The 17,266-nt window shown below is 40.9% G+C and overlaps 1 protein-coding gene across 2 annotated transcripts in view; it reads left to right on the forward strand.

Moving 5' to 3' along the window:
- The first annotated feature begins 15,029 nt into the window (after window positions 1–15,029).
- Window positions 15,030–17,266, forward strand: part of LOC115196957 (protein shisa-like-1a) — a 69,259-nt gene continuing 67,022 nt past the window's right edge. For both annotated transcript variants that reach the window (XM_029758023.1, XM_029758021.1), the window contains exon 1: window positions 15,030–15,337. The gene's annotated coding sequence lies outside the window, so the exon portion shown is untranslated. The remainder of the gene's footprint in view (window positions 15,338–17,266) is intronic.

The following is a 17,266-nucleotide window of genomic DNA, read 5'->3' on the forward strand; positions in this document are numbered from 1 at the left end:
GCTAGCTTGAAAAATGGGTGTCTGATTATTTCTGGCTGGGTACTCTGCTGACATAATCTAATGTTTTGCTTTCGTTGTAAAGCCTTTTTGAAATCGGACAGTGTGGTTAGATTAACGAGAGTCTTGTCTTTAAAATGATGTAAAATAGTCATATGTTTGAGAAATTGAAGTAATAGCATTTCTAAGGTATTTGAAAATCGCGCCACGGGATTCCACTGGCTGTTGAGTAGGTGGGACGCAAGCGTCCCACCTAGCCCATAGAGGTTAACATCTGTTAACCATGTGTATGTGACAAATAAAATTTGATTTAGATTTGATTTGACATTTTAAAAACAACCACATCCACAAATGTGGATACTATGCGTTTAGAAATGTGTTAAGAATAACACCAAAAAAGTTTAAAATGTGTTTCCGTTGTGGTCCTGGTTCAAACGTGTTACACATTTACTGCTTACCCACATGAAAAAATACTATAGTATACTATGGTCTACATACTGTAGTATTATTATATAAACTACAGTATTCACTGAAAGGTTTTTTCAGATTTCACGGTAGTATTCACTGTAGTGTTTTTACAGGCTTTACTCTAGTTTCTACTGTAGTACTTTTGCAGACACAACTGTAGTATATTGTAGTATTTACTGAGGTGTTTTTGTGGACATGACTGTAGTATATTGTAGTAACACCTGTTGACTAGGGTTAGCTAAAATGGCACAACTACCAGACTATGCCAGTTATTGTTTAATGAGAGGATCACTCAACCAGAACATAAGACACAAAGGCTTGTGACAGGTCACTTATTGAGTTGGGTCAACAGTTCTGAGCAATGCAACGAACCAGACAAAACCTTAGTAAAAATATAAAAATGTTATTACAATTGTAACATCTAACAGTAGACAGGTTTGGTTCTAGGCCCATTAGAGGGAAACATTACAGTGGAAGATAAAAAGAACAAGATAAGTTTAATTAATAAAGCTTAGAAGATTGGGTTTGCTGGTTTGACACAGATAATAGGGTATGCTGTGTTGGAATAAATGAGAATGAATGAGAAAGCTGATGGATGGGAATAAGTGTGTCTGAGAGGGAGGGAGGGTGGGAAAAGATGGGAGGTTGGAACAAGCTTCTGTTGGGTGGGGAAACGGGGGGATAAACTGGCAGGGGGAGTTGGAGAGAGATAAGTTTGGCTTGGGAGAGAGAGAATGAAGGATTGTGGAGTGGTTGTAGAGGGTGCAGCAGGTCAGCACTTCAGGAGTAAATGTCAGTTGGCTTTTCATATCCAAGCATTCAGAGGTCGAGACAGCATGTGCGGTAGAGCGAGAGAGAGAGAGGGTGAGTCGAAAACAGCAGGTCCTGAACAAGGTAGCACGTCTGGTGAATAGGTCAAGGTTCCATAGCCGCAGGCAGAACAGTTGAAACTGGAGCAGCAGCACGACCAGGTGGATGGGGGACAGCCAGGAGTCATCAGGCCAGGTAGTCCTGAGTCATGGTCCTAGCTCTGGGAGGGGAGGGAGAGAGGGAGAATATTTAAGTTCACACAGGACGCCAGATATGAAATGAGAATTACACCAGATATAACAGACTGACCACAGCCCCCCGGCACATAGACTATTGCAGCATAGATACTGGAGACTGAGAAGTGGGGGTTGGGGGACACAGTGACGATACCCCCAGACAGGGAAAAGCAGGCAGGATATAACCCCACCCAATTTGCCAAAGCACAGCCCCCCACACCACTAGAAGGATATCAACAGACCACCAACTTCCTACCCTAAGACAAGGCTGAGTATAGCCCACGAAGATCTCCTCCACCTCACAAGCCCAAAGGGGCGCAAGACCGGACAGGAAGCTCCCGTCAGTGACTCAATCCACTCAAGTCGAGTATAGCGCAAAAAGAACTGGCACGACGTGACTCACCCCTCCTAGGGACTGCATGGAAGAGCACTAGTAAGCCAGTAAGCTAGTAAACCAGTGACTCAGCCCCCAAGGTAACTACAATGTTGTTGATCCATCCTCAGTTTTTCTCCTGTCACAGCCATTCAACTCCGTAACTATTTTAAAGTCACCATTGACCTCATGGTGAAATCCCTAAGCGGTTTCCTTCCTCTCCGGCAACTAAGTTAGGAAGGACGTCTTTATCTTTGTAGTGACTGGGTGTATTGATACACCACCAAAAGTGTAATTAATAACTTCACCATGCTCAAAGGGATATTCAATGGCTGCTTTTTGTTTTACCTATCTACCAATAGGTGCCCTTAATTGCGAGGCATGAGAAAATCTCCCTGGTCTTAGTGATTGAATCTGTTTGAAATGCATTGCTCAACTGAAGGAACGTATGTGTATGTGTGGGGTACAGAGATGAGGTAGTCATTCAAAAATCACGTTAAACACTATTATTGCGGGGCCTCCCGAGTGGCTCAGTGGTCCAAGGCACTGCATCGCAGTACTAGCTGTGCCACTAGAGATCCTGCTTTGAATCCAGGCTCTTTCGCAGCCGGCCGCGACCGGGAAACCCATGCGGTGGCGCACAATTGGCCCAGTGTCGTCCGGGTTAGGGGAGGGTTTGGCCGGCAGGGATGTCTTTGTCCCATTGCACTCTAGTGACTCCTGTGGCGGGCCGGGCACATGCACACTGGCTTCTGGGTTAAGCAGGCATTGTGTCAAGAAGCAGTGCGGCTTGGTTGGTTTGTGTTTCAGAGGACGCACGCCTCTTGACTTTCACCTCTCCCGAGTCCGTACTGGAGTTGTGGCGATGAGACAAGACTGTAACTATCAATTGGATACCATGAAATTGGGGAGAAAAATGGGTATGTATTCATACTATGACTCTCCCATTCCATGGAATGTCCACCGCCCTCATATGACATGTCTGCTAAACTGTTTTATCTGGTTCTTCAATGATAGACAAAACAAACAAAGTGAACTTTGATTCTCTACAAGTAAAGACCAACAAAATCCAACTTATTACATGGAATGTGCATGGGTTCCATGATGGCAAAAAAAGCATAAAACTATTGATCACTTTAAGAGATTGTCAGCAGATGTGGTTCTCCTGTAAGAGTTACATTTTAAAAAAGGCCACATTAATATTTAAAGAGGAGCTGGGTTGGAGAGTCGTATGCTGTCACTTACTGTAGTAACAGTAAAGGTGTAGTTATCCTAATAAATAAGAATACAATGTTTTCCCTTATATCCCAGCACAAGGATCAAGAAGGCCATTTTCTAATGTTGAATTGTACCTACATTTGTATTTCCAAAATGCACTCAACAATTTACTGGGTAAAAAGAATCCATGACATAGTGTTATTGGATCATTGACCTGTACCATGCTTAGTTACCCCAACAGAAAATACACTTAGCGATAGAATATGGAGAATGAGCATAGCACATCTTCAAGACCAGGAATGTATTAAATAAGTAATTGAAAAAATAAACCTTTACCATTACAAATGTAGACATAGAGAAGAGAGAATCTGGTTACAAAAAATAAATAACTATTTTAGAAAAATCTCCTAAAAAAATATTTACAAGGAAAATAAGAAAATTAAATTAACTTAAGAAGCAGGAATATGATGTTTTACTTTAGGAGAGCCAAAAACTACAAGTTAAACTCAAATAAAGCATACTGTACTACTTAATGGCAAATAAACCAAATAAACACCTCGCAGCCCTCACAAAACGAATACACGCCAAACCAATTATAATTTGAAAAGTTAAAGATACAACAACGTGATTAACGACAATTTTAAAAACATATATGAAAATTTGAATAAATCTGAATAAACAACTGTTGGACTGATCCTACAGCCTTCTTAGACTCAACAACCCTAAAGCAACTACCAGCAGAAACAAAATAATCACTTAAAACAGAGATCACCCAAAAATAATATTAGACACTGTTAAAACATTCGCATGGAGAAAAGCACCAGAAATGGACAGCTTTCCCATAGAATTCTATTTAACATTTTCGGACAAAGTAGTGCCCCTATTTACAGAAATGACAACACATGACACTCACTTCCGTACTTCCTAGTTCCATGTATCAAACAGTTATTTCAGTTATATCAAAATCAGGATAATCTGGAGAGTCCCCTGCTGATTACAGACCCCTGAGTTTAATAAATTCCGACAACACAATAATAACAAAGCGCATAAGCGATAGAATAGAAAAAGTATTTTCAGACATGGTACATACAATGAATTCAGAAAGTATTCAGACCCCTTCACTTTTTCTACATTTATTTAAAAATTCATGAAATAAATGTTTTTCCTCATCAATCTACACACAATGCCCCATAATGACAAGGCAAAAACAGGTTTTTAGCAAATGTATAATTTTTTAAAAAGCAATACCTTATTTGCATATTTATTCAGACCCTTTGCTATGAGACTTGAAATTTCCATTGATCATCATTGAGCTGTTTCTACAACTTGATTGGAGTCCACCTGTGGTAAATTAAATTGATTGGACATCATTTGGAAAGGCACACACCTGTCTATATAAGGTCCCACAGTTGACAGTGGATGTCAGAGCAAAAACCCAGCCATGAGGATGAAGGAATTGTCCGTAGAGCTCAGAGAAATTATTGTGGCCTCCATCAGTGGCCTCCATCGTTCTTAAATGGAAGAAGTTTGGAACCACCAAGACTCTTCCTAGAGCAAACGGGGGAGAAGGGCCTTGGTCAGGAAGGTGACGAAGAACCCGATGGTCACTCTGACAGAGCTCCAGAGTTCCTCTATGGAGATGTGAGAACCTTCCAGAAGGATTACCATCTCTGCAGCACTCCACCAATCAGGCCTTTATGGTAGAGTGGCAAGACGGAAGCCACTTCTCAGTAAAAGGCACATGACACCCACTTGGAGTTTGCTAAAAGGCACCTAAAGGACTCTCAGACCATGAGAAACAAGATTCACGTCTGGAGGAAACCAGGCACCGATCAAACATCTCTGGAGAGACCTGAAAATAGCTGTGCAGTTACGCTCCCCATCCAACCTGACAGAGCTTGAGAGGATCTGCAGATGTGCCAAGCTTGTAGTGTCATACCCAAGAGGACTCGAGGCTGTGATCGTTGCCAAAGGTGCTTCAACAAAGTACTGAGTAAAGCGTTTGAATACTTATGTAAATGTGATGTTTCAGTTTTTTATTTGTAATAAATTTGCGAACATTTCTAAAAACTTGCTTTTGCTTTGTCATTATGGGGTATTGTGTGTACAGTAGATTGATGAGGAATAAAAACTATTTAATCAATTTTAGAGTAAGGCTGTAACATAACAAAATGTGAAACAAGTGAAGGGGTCTGAATACTTTCCGAATGCACTGTATCAATCAAACAGGGTTTATTAAAAATAGAAACAAACATATTCAAGAACATGTTTCAGTATAATAACATAACACAATAAAAACAAGATATGGATTTATCAATATTGGGTGTTGATGCCAAAAAGGCTTTGAACCATCTTGAATGGCAATTTTCCAGTCAATACTTTGGAAGCCTTCAACTTTCCAGCTGAAATAATAAATGTAATCCAAATAATATATAAATATCCTAAAGCAAAAATATACACAAATAGTACATTATCTGATGAAACTGCTTTAGAAAGGGGCACAAGACAGGGATGTCCTCTCACCCTCTCCTGTTTGCACTGGCAATTGAACCCCTTGCAGAAAGAGTATCAGTATTGGTAAACATGAATATAAATAAAGTTATTTGCCGATGATTTCCTGATAAACTGTACCTGACCAACATAGAAAACTCAATGCCCGTGGAAAAAACTTCAATTCTTTAAGTGGAGCACAAAAAATATTAAATACTTAGATTGCTTAATGAGTGACAACAAACAACAAATGTACTGAATAAAGATAACTTTATCCCATTATTCAACAATATGAAAGCAGATATATTTAAATGGAACAATCTTCCCATAAATCTTACAGGTAGAATAAACCTTTTCGGCATGGCTTCTAAAGTTTTTTAAATTTATTCTAAGTAATACCAATTACTCCACTGAAGACATTATTTAAAAAGCATACTCAGCCATAACATACTTTGTACTGTATGGGCAAATAAAAATGATAGAATAAAAATGCACATTTTACATCTCCCTAAGTCTGAGGGGGGTTTTAACTTCCCAGACTTGGAATTGTATCAACTCGCCACCCAAGCCTTTTACTTGAGAAATATTGGTAGATGCACTAAAGAGAAACAATGGGTAATTGTTTAAGATGCACATGCTCACCCCCAGAATATTTTCACATGTCTATTGTCAAAGGATAAAGCTAAGAACATTCACAATTGAATAGTTAAAAACACTATAACAATATGGAAGAAAATGAAAGAGTTTCTACATTAACCAATATTACAACACTATGGAATAATCCTTGGATACCTTTTCAGAATGCACAGATAAATTGGTCCACATGGAAAACTATAGGCATAGAAACCGTAAATGGCTTGGTAGTGGGAAATACATTTATTTCCATGACAGAAAAAAATCAATTTTGGACTGACCAATGTAGATATTTTCATATACATGCAACATGCAAGATTCATATCACGAAATTTTGATTTGAAGTCTTTTGGACATCAGAGCAATCTTGAGGGAATCCTATTTGAGTCAGAAAATGATATTAATATGATAGGTAAGATATACAAAACCTTGCAGGGAGCCTATCCAACTGACAATCTCTTACAGTAGAAAAAATATAAACTATTGGAACAAAGAATGATATTGGCACAAGACAAAGGGAATGTTGGAACATAGCTAACAAAATTTCAGTTAACAAAAATGCACGCTTAATCCAGTATAGACTAATGTATAGAATGTATTATACAAGGGACAAAATTCACAAATTTTACAGCACAACGACAGAGTGTTGTCTTAAGTGTAAAACTAACAATGACTCAATAATCCATGCCTTCTGGGAATGCTATAAAGTCCAAAAGTTATGGGCTGTCAGAAGTATTACAATATACATTTATTTTTAATCCGCCTGTCTGCATATTTCAAGACATGTCATATGAGGGTGCAGTGAGATACCGATGCGTTGCACGATTCTCTTCTCGTCAATTATTTAGAAAAGAAATATGAAACTTAAAAAAATGTAAATCAAACTTTTCTCCATTGTTAAGACAATGGAAAAATCATATGCATCATTATCTAAATATTGAAAGAGCGTGGGTGACGGAGACAAATAAAATGGTGCAATTTGAGGACATGTGGCGGGAAGTAGTGCAGGCACTGGAGATAGGGGTGAGAACAGGTGGGTCTGGGCAGGTGTGATGTTGATGTTTGTGTTTGTCTGTATGTTCTCTTTTGTATGTTTTGTATTGTTTAAAAATAAATAAAAATAAAACTTGCAAGAAAAGGAAACCATGATCTGTCTATAGCCTTTTTTTCCCTCACAAATATCTTAATTTGTTTTCCAGAATATGTTACATTTTCATCCCATAACTATTGAAGGTACAGCTATCTATTGAATGTTACAGCTATCTTTAGACAGATAGTGTGTACCCACCACTGAGGTATATAATTATAACCCACCCAAACTAGGCCTATCTGAAATTTGAGAACGATCAATGATATCCCCAGGTAGCCTAATAGTATTGTTCTGGCAAAGATGTGTCCGTAATAGATTGCTAAACTTTATATGGATAATATGACTGTAGGTAGGTTACTGTTTTTGCCAGGCAAAACCGGAGAAAATTAAACCAGCGCTTTCTGGTCACTGGATATGTGCACCTGCGCCAATGCTGATGACTGGTCATTGGTCAACAGTCAAGACACGCAACTTTTTGGTTCTGAAGCATAGATAGACCTAAATGTTTTTAAAATAAGAACTTGGTGCAATGCCGTAGGCCTGTGTAAGTTACCAGATCGAGTAAGCAAAGCTATACAGTACATATAAAATCCAAATGGCACGCTATATGTAGCCTATTAAAATATCTACCCGCGACCCCCCCAAAACCTTCTCACTGGTTAGCTCATCCAACCTGTGTTGATTGACAGTTTGCTGGTACAGTTTGCTGGTACAGTTTGCTGGTCCAATCAGAGGGCCAAGTGTGTGTTTCACTTGCTAGTCTCTTCACTTGCTAGTCTGTACCACTTTTGTGCATTGTCATTGTTATGCTAACTAGGTCTGCTTTATGGCTATGCGTGCTACTTTTGTTAACTTTATATTGTTTGTTTGCTTGACTTTCTATGTAGCCACTGATAAAGTAGCCTCCTATAGCTTTGGCCTACCATGCCACATGCTATTGCATCCCCTTTCTGCTGCTATATTTATGCATAGCTTTACCCATTTCTATGCTTTTTACATTTGCATTTTTGTCATTGATTATTGCCATTACAGTTTTTCCCAATTGTTTACACACTAACATTGGAACTTGAAATGCAATCACCGAAACCTGAAACTCATGTACCAAATCCCTAAACCAAGTCTCCAAAATTGCAACCACAAACATATCATATTTGTGAATCTTCTGCAGAACTGAGAGATGGCCAGGCCATGGTGGAAGACACCAGCTGTTCACACCAGAACAGGAGACCGCTATTGTGAACATGGTGGTGGCAAACAATACCATTAGACTACGAGAAATCCAGAACCACATAATTGCAGACAACACAATATTCAATAACATTCACCGGGTGGGCTTGTCTACATTGGACCCTGTATTACAGCGCAACCGAATCCGGATGAAACAGGTCTGAGCGAATCTCAGATGGGGTTAAAGAACAGCGCTATGAATATGTGCAAGTAAGTACTATACTGTGAATTTGCTATCATATCAGCACTGTATAGACACATTACAGTACTGTAATCCAGTGTATTGTTTCTCACCATATTGACTGCTCTAGGTCTATGTCACATATTGTCTTGTCTGTTTCAGAGTCTTGGAGCTGGATGCCGCTGCAATTCAGCATGTTTATATTTACATTGATAAGACTGGCTTCAACCTAGCCAAAAGAAGGGGATGGGGACGGAAGATTATTGGCCATTGTAAATGTCCCTGGACAGCGTGGAGGGAATATCACCATGTGCACAGCTGTTAGCCAGCAAGGCATCCTCCGTCACCATGCCAACCTTGGTCCCTACAACACCCCCCTTCTCATCACTTTACTGGACACACTACATGGCATCCTCATTCCAGCCGAGCAGAGGGCTGGACCAGAGCAGCCTAGGTATGTTGTCATCTGGGACGACATGACTTTCCACCGGGCTGCTCTGGTCCGCAACTGGTTAATCGACCACCCACGATTGATTGTTCTTTACCTCCCACCATATTCCCCATTCCTAAACCCAATTGAATAGTTTTTTTCAGCATGGCGATGGAAGGTGTATGACCGCCATCCCCTCGCACTCATGAATCTTCTCCAGGCAATGGAGGATGCATGTGGTGAAGTTGATGTGGGGGCTTTCAGTGGCTGGATCCGTCACTCCAGAAGATTCTTTCCCCTCTGTTTAGCCAGGGAGAACATCGCTTGTGATGTAGATGAGGTGCTGTGGCCAGACCAAAATAGGAGGCAGTATGCAGCCTAATGTCTTTTTTCATTTTGCATGTGTTTTTGTCTTTGTGTTGAGAGTTTTGAACGTTTGAGCCACTTAAATGTTTTATGTTTGTACAGAAAACCCTTTATCTTACTGAATGTTTTTCCTGGTTTTCTCCTGTTGGGTATGGAAAGTGTTACATACAAAACACAACTTTACAAAAATACTGCATTTTGGAAATATATGACAATGTTGTTGCTACTGTATTGCATGTGTGTTTATTTCTGTATATTTGAGTAGGTATACATTACTGTAACAATATTTTACAACCGGCTACAGTGTAACACTGAAAATGCAAAAAGCATAAACCTACTGATGGGATATTCATAGTAGTGTTTTGCATTGAGCACATCAGTGTGTTGGTTGGTAGACAGATCTATTCATATGACCCGTGTGTCATTTTGATACAAATAAATTCAGCAAACGTGTGTAAACAACTATGGAAAACTGTAACAGCTGATTAATTATGTATGTTCATTGCTATTATTGCCCGTTATTATTTGTACCTTTCTATCTTCTTTTAGATGAACTATAGTCCACACAAAGCCAACCAAGTCTCAATTCAAGACAAAAGTCATGTCAACAACTGTCTCTCATTCCCTGCCCTGTATCATTAACAGAATCTATAAAGACTTAAACTGAACTGCACCTTTGCCTCTGCCTGCTATTGCCAATCCCACGGTAGATGGGCATCACCATAACCCTCACCTAAACCTCAATCAGTTTCAATCTTGTAACTCAATAATATTGTGTGACAGGTTATGAACCAAGCTTGGTTGTGTATAGTCTGTACGGCATCGTTTCTGTTGGTTTATTTCAGTGAGCAACCATTTTGTGACCATGCTGCCTTTTGACGAAATGTTTGGGGTGTGGTTGATTGTTCTCAATGCTATGTGTTGAGTTTGACCATCATTGACTTTATTCATGTGTGACAATATATAAGATGTACATTATTTGAAGCCACTGCATAAATGTCCTTCTGTTGTCACTTGGTTTGTTTTGTTTGTTAGGAGAGGCTTTGCTGGTTTGAGATCCAGGCAGTTATTGGCAGCGCCCTCCAAGAAGGTGACTGTCTTTAAGTCTTTTAAATAAATTCATTTGTATTTTGTTTCTGTAAATGCAGTGGAAACCATTTCTTTTCCACCATCAGAACAGCATTGTTTGTCACAGATTTGTTCATCTTGTGAACTGGTCAGCTGAATCTGAGAAAGCACTGTTGTATTTCAGAAAGCTATCAAGTGGAAGTAACAGATCTAAGAAGTAATTGTGATGTACTCTTAATGTGTGTTATTTATCTGTCAAACAAGTAAATCTAGTCCTCTAAGCTTTAAACATAGCTTGTTCTTTATATATCTGCCTCTGTACTGTTTCCCTTTAATGGGCCTAGAACCTGTCTAATGTTTAGAATATGCAGTGTTTGGTTTTCGCCAGACATAATGGGACACATCTAGTTAAAAAAGTAGACTCAAGTTTGCCAAAAAGCACCTGGAAGCACCTGGATGATCATCAAGACTCTTGGAAGAATGTTCTATGTACAGATGAGTCAAAAGTATAACTTTTTGGACAACATGGGTCCCATTATGCCTGGCGAAAATCAAACACTGCATTCCACAGTAAGAATCTTATAACAACAGTCAAGCATGGTTGTGGTGGTGTGATGGTTTGGGGATGCTTTGCTGCCTCAGGACATGGAAGACTTGCCTTAATAGAAGGAACCATGAATTCTGCTCTGTAATAGATAATTCTACCGGAGAATGTCAGGCCATCCATCTGTTAGCTGAAGCTGGAGCGCAGCTCGGTCATGCACCAAGATGATCCAAAACACACATTCAAGTCTACATGAAAATGTCTAGAAAGCAACAAATCTGAAGTTTTGGAATGGCCTAGTCAAAGTCCAGACCTAATCTCAATTGAGATGTGGCAGGACTTGAAACGAGCAGTTCATGCTTGAAAACCTACAAATGTGGAGTTAAAGCAGTTCTGCATGGAAGAGTGGGCCAAAATTCCTCCACAGTGACGTGAGAGACTGATCAATAACTACAGGAAGCGTTTGGTTGGAGTCATTGCATCTAAAAGTGGCACAGCCAGCTATTCAGTGTAAGGGGGCAAATAATTTTTCACACAGGGGCAGTGGGTGAAATAAATAAGTATGTCATTGTGTTATTTGTTCACTCAGGTTCTCTTTATCTAATATTAGGTTTTGATTGAAGATAGGGCTGTGGTGGTCATGAAATGTTATCAATCGGTGATTGTCAAGCAAATAACATTTAGCATCTCCTGGCTTCCACGCATAACCTACAAGCAACATCTACATTTTAAAAAGTCTAAGAAATACATGTAATATAGCCTATATCATCATCATAAATCATTATTGATTTGAGACAGGTCTAAAGACACGATAGGAAGAAAATGTAGTCTATTTCAAAAGAACAGAATAGCATACTCTGAGTTGTCCTTATGTTAGGGCCTGATCTTGCTATGCCATATGGCTGTGGGCTACACTAGTTCATTTAGCAGACAATATTTGCTTAGAATTCCATGGCATTATTTTATATTATCCCTTCTCCCGGCTGCATGCCAAAGCACCTCTCAATCACATGGCTCTCAGTCACATGATTGGGTCTTTATCACAGGCTACAAGTGAAGACCACCACATCCAGGACGCAACTGCACGTGTCCTTATCCAATTTCGAGGTCCATATTGAAGATATTGGAAGAACTGTCCACATTTACTTTTCATCAGCCAACAAGATGAGTAGGCCTAACAAACAGCAAAAGCACTATATCTACTATCCCACATAGTACAAAAATGTACCTATTCTATTCTGTGCGAGAAATAATATTCTAAACATAGTCTGGGACAGTTGTGGGATGCGATAGACCCCAAATAAATACAACCACTAGCATACATTTTTTTATATTTTTTTAAGCAATGAGCTTAAACAGATGAACGTTTGGCTTAAAATGTTGAGAAAGTATAAGGCTATTTCTTCACATTGTAAGCACAGCAATGTGCACATGGCAGTAGTCTATAAGGTGTGCAACTATGATTTGAAAAAGTCACACAAAAAAAGCATGCCTGTTTGCCTTAAGCTGGGCTTGTTGTGATCCAAACCTTATCAAAACACATAGACCTATGGGTCAGGCTACATGAGGTGTGCAACTACTAAAAGTAGCAAAAAAAGGAATTGTTTCTTGCCTTACGCTGAGCATCATTCGCAAGTGATAATATATCATTATCATGTACCTGTCTTCGAAACAGGGACAGAAAAGAATAATCATACATGTCATCTATGCACTTAAATAGCGAAGGGACGACACTTTTCTGTGGTTAATTTTCATGCCAGCCAGGTATGCTATACTCCTATTTTAAAGAGAAGCAACGTGCTTAATATTAGGAAAGTTGAGAAATAAATATAGTAGGCCTCACCTATAGAAAGCTGATAAGATCCTCCTCTTTTTAATAGAAGCCATCACTGTTTTCTCACGCAATTGTATAGCCTATAGAAATGTTGCACAACATGAGCTCATGGGCTCTCATGAAGTGTTTGATAAAATTTTCGATGACATTTGCATTGATGTCAGAGTTATTAGAGGGACAATACAGTGTGTGGTACAATACAGTACAGTCCGGTCCTTATTGAAAATATGCAAAAGTAGAGAAAATTAAAAAGGAGGCAAATACTTTTTCACAGAAATGTATCACGTAGCACCAGACTGGGTTTCTACACTCTTTGTTGCTGGAGGGTTCAGACTGTGTAGTTGTGTCTCACTCTTAGGTGGCACAAATACTTCCCAGCAATGAAAATTGCCACTCTACAAAGGACAAGCACTGGAACAATAAGGGTAAAAAGACCGGTTATGACCGATGAGAAATACTTTCTCTCTCATGGCTGAGTAACAATACACCAGCAACAATATACTTTAACATTTGCTCAAAACATCCCCAGTATTTCCCCTCCAGTATTTCCTGTTGGCTGGACAGCATACTGCACAATACAGTAGCCTCCATTCCCTGAGTCAGCTACAGGGCTCCCTATAGGCAGCTCTGGTCTGGTCTTGCCTCTCACCTGCCTCTGACTGACACTTATTACTTATTTGTAAACCTCTGATGCACATTTTCAGGTCTGCTGGAGCGTCAACAGCAGCCAAGACAGGACAATACCCATGATCCTCGCTGGCTCCATGGGAGCGTTTCATCTCTCAGTCAGCGTGCTGGTGCCGCCCACACACCAAACCGTTATGCACACATCAAGACGACAGCAACGCCATATGTTCCCATCTTTCCTTTTTTCCATTTGAAAAGGTCCCCTTTCACTTCATCTTCAGGTGCTGTGTGTGTGGCAAAGGGGAAATTATGACAGTTAATCAACATACTGTATATTTCCAAGCATGACTGTTGGGTGCCATCTAAAGCACCTTCCACTGATATGATTGGCAGGGGGCTTTCTGTGCATTCTGTAACAGGGTGCTGAGCTTTACAGTATTTGATTTTTTATTTTATTTAACTTTCTTTAACTAGGCAAGTCAGTTAAGAACAAATTCTAATTTACAATGACGGCCTACCCCAGCCAAACCCGGATGACGCTGGGCCAAACGGGCGGATGTGATACAGCCTGGACAGTAGTAACTCTCCTGGGGAGAGAAGCACTTAACGCCCCTATACTGTTACAGGGCACATGCGTCACATCATGAATCACAGACCTGTAGGAGAAATGACAGAGTGCTATTTACTCTGACTCTGTCCTTTGCCTAGTTACTCATGCAGCAAGGTCCTTTCAAGTTGAGGACTGCAGAGATCCTTCACTTTCTTTTGTGTTTTATGTGTGCTTGTGTAAATACTATATTTCCATGTGCATGTCCATGATCATGCAATGACCCCTGGACAGACAGTGAGGGTGGTGATAGGGGCGGAGATTGGGATGCAAATTAACTGAAGGAGGAGGAGGAGAGAGAGAGAGAAAGAGAGAGAGAAAGAGAAAGAGAAAGAGAGAGAGAGAGAGAGAGAGAGAGAAAGAGAGAGAGAGAGAGAAAGAGAGAGAGAGAGAGAGAGAGAGAGAGAGGGAGAGAGAGAGAGAGAGAGAGAGAGAGAGAGAGAGAGAGAGAGAGAGAGAGAGAGAGAGAGAGAGAGAGAGAGAGAGAGAGATGTTAAGGAGAAAGAGAAGGTCATATTCACACAAGGGGATCTTCAGCAAAGTTACTGAGCAGAAATCTTTCCCCCGGAGAGCAGAGAATCCCTTGTTCGTGTAACAGCAGCTAATTCTGTGGCTTCTGCTTCAGACAACATATGAGGAATGCACCCATAGCACACACTGAAACACACAGAAACACACGCTGAAACACACACACAAACACAAGGAAACACACACACTCTAGTGTGTACACACTAGCTACCCTCCTCTCTCTCTCACTCCCTCACTCGCTTCAACTCTCTGGCTCGCTCCTTCTCTCTCTCTCACTCCCTCACTCGCTTCAACTCTCTGGCTCTCTCCTTCTCTCTCTCACTCCCTCACTTCAACTCTCTAGCTCTCTCCTTCTCTCTCTCACTCACACTCTCGCTGAGCTCTAACCGCTTGGATACAGTGCAGAGGACTTGGGAAGAGTGCTCTTTTCTTATTCTGCGTTTCCTTCCCTCCTCTCTCCCTCGTGAGCTGTTGATTTAGATCAATTCATTGGGATGAGGATGCGTTTGTGTTAAGCTGCAACAAAGGAAGAGTGCACAAGGAGCAACAGTGGAGTAATTGCCTGCACGGAGAAACAGGAGACACCCCCTCCTTTACAAGCTCAACAAGGGTGAGTAGAGAATGCTGGTGTTAATCACTAGAAGTTCCCTCTTTCTTTCTCTCTTTTTGCTTTGTATGGACTTGTTTTTGTGAACCTTAGCAAGGCGTTTCAAAGTTTGTATTGACATCCTTACATTGTCCTTTTCATAGTCCTGCAGGAGGACACAGACAGAGGCGTAACTTGTATGGCTTTGTTCGATACAGTTATGAAACCAAACAATACACTGGTTTCATATCATTGAGGGATGCCTGCCTCTTTTGTTGGGGGGAGTGAAGTTTCACTCTGGGTTGGGTACACGGTGTGCTCTCTGTTTCTCTCTCATTCTCTGATATCCAGGTGGAGTGCTTTCTCTTCCGTGGTAGCAGAGTAAGCTCAGTGTGAGAGACGCGAGGGCGGCTAGCTAGCTCTGTGTCTCAGCTCTCCCTTTAAATGTGAGGCAATTAAGGCCGATTGGCAGTGGCTGTAGGTGGGTAACTTGGAAACAGGCGCGTGGGGGAGCTTGGAGGCACATGAGAGGATTTAGAGAGGAGAGGGAGAATCCATTTGTACATCACATAAAGCCGTCTTCTCACTGACTAATGATTAGAATTCACACTCGTGTGTGGCGAAATGACTTAAAAAGCTTATGGGCTTCCGTTGCCAGTTTTTGTTGGAGTTATTAAACGTGGCCAGAGGCATCTTGTGTGGGTCTGCGTGAGTATGCATGTGTGCCGGTGTCTGCGTATGTGGGTGACACTGTGTCCCTTTGGAGTGTTTTAAAGTAATGAGACCATTAGAGCTAATGCACATCAACACACAGTGCTGAGCCTTCACTTTGAATGATTGCAAAGTAGGAAAGGATTCAGGCAGGGCACTGAGAGCATGTAGCATATTCTCTCACACAACAACGCATTTGAGGAATGCATTTTACGCATGCTTGCAGAGTGGCTTTACACTGCAGCTCGCCTGTGGGTCCTTCTCTGAGAACACTGTTCTCTGAGTCAATTAACAGGTCTGTGTTATTAGGAATGTACTCATTTCATTTAAACAAGGGACAGGATATACAGGATCACACACACTCAAGTTGGAACACGGGACAGTATTTCTTAGTGTGAACACATGGGTTGAGGTGCAACGGCACAGTCATTCTAGACTCCTAGTGTACATAGTTTATACTCTCTTATTGTCAGCACACTTTTCCCACCATGTGTGCGCACATACAGACGTTTTGGACTGCTAAAGGCAGTCATCTCCATGTGATTAAACCAATTCTGACCATTAGCCATTATCTCCACAACTAAAGTACCGCATGTGACCTTGTCACTCTGTCAGACACACACTGTTCTGTTCTGCAGGGCCCTGTAAGAGGACAGCCCTGAGGACTTTATCTGAGGGGGTATTCAGCCCAGAGGAGGCTGGTGGGACGAGCTATAGGAGAGGACGGGCTCATTGTAATGGCTGGAATGGAATTAATGGAATCATCATCAGTTCCTCTTGCCATGCTAGTCATTGCATACCTAACGGCAGTCAAGAAATTTCCGGCAGTCATTCATACGTCATCGGAGTGCGCAGCTGAACGTTATACGCTGGAAAACGCTTGGTGTGTTATTTTTTTTATTAAAACAAAACCGCTAATCATTAAATACAAATACCGAATACTGAATTCCGTGACGCGGTTAGCTTTTAACAGCTAGGACCGCTATTTCTTACCGCTTAACAGACAGGTTGAAGCCTGCTTGACTGTAGTCGCTAAGCTGCTAGCCATCAAGCTAACAAAGTTGGTACCAGATGAGTTTTGCAATGGAGCCCTCTTTGTCTGGAGAAATAAATGAACGGTTCCAGCGCTGTAGGAGCTGTATCTACTACGCTTTGTTCAAGGACAAACCGGATAACTCGGAGTTCCAATGTGGCAATTGTTTACTTGCCGAGGATTATAGGTCTGAGGTGGCTTACTTGATC

Source organism: Salmo trutta, chromosome 7 (genome assembly GCF_901001165.1).
Source record: "Salmo trutta chromosome 7, fSalTru1.1, whole genome shotgun sequence".
Classification (NCBI taxonomy): Eukaryota; Metazoa; Chordata; class Actinopteri; order Salmoniformes; family Salmonidae; genus Salmo; species Salmo trutta.